Source organism: Fragaria vesca, linkage group LG6 (assembly GCF_000184155.1).
Source record: "Fragaria vesca subsp. vesca linkage group LG6, FraVesHawaii_1.0, whole genome shotgun sequence".
Lineage (NCBI taxonomy): Eukaryota > Viridiplantae > Streptophyta > Magnoliopsida > Rosales > Rosaceae > Fragaria > Fragaria vesca.
This window is the reverse complement of record NC_020496.1, coordinates 23,999,834-24,000,592: the sequence shown is the minus strand read 5'-3', so window position 1 is coordinate 24,000,592 and position 759 is coordinate 23,999,834.

Here is a 759-nt window from a genome sequence, read left to right as displayed (position 1 = left end):
AATCAAATCATTTTGGAAACCCACGGTTGCCACAGCAATTGATTTCATATGGAAGACGGCCACCACCACTTCGCGGATTATTGTTATGAAAGGAGACCTCCTAATGATTGGTTTTGAACACAGATGACAACTACAAGAAAACTAACAATTTTTGATTTTTTTTATACGGTGCTGCCAACATCGAATTACTGCAATTCTGCAAATGCACCTAAACTAGTATGAATTGCTCAGACTTTATGTTTTTGTCAAATTTACAATGACAATGTCTTGCCGAGGTAAATATATATATCAAACATGGGAGGTAAACATAATAAATCAAAAACAAAATTATTGAATTAGATTGAAAGAGAGACTGCGAGAAGGATTACTAGTATAACACCTCAAAAAAAAGGAAGTTACTATTATCCAGAGCCAACCAAATCCAAAACCTCCGATCCCTAATCATCTTCACCGTAGTTTTAATAGCTGATATTGTTACAACCCTAAAAAAAAAGGGTGCGGCTATTGGCACCCCTCCAAATACTTTGTTCACCCCACATTTCAATTTTAAACTAAATATTCCAATACTAACCCCATAATCAAGAATTTTTGTGAAAATATAATATTAAACTAAAATCTATAAAATCCAAAACAACAGCAATTCTCTACATCTTTACGTCGAAAAAAAAAAACAATTCTCTACATCTTTCAAATCATATTTGAGAATTACTTCAATCTTCAACATGGTGGTTATACATGTGGTGTGATTGTTCGTTGTTA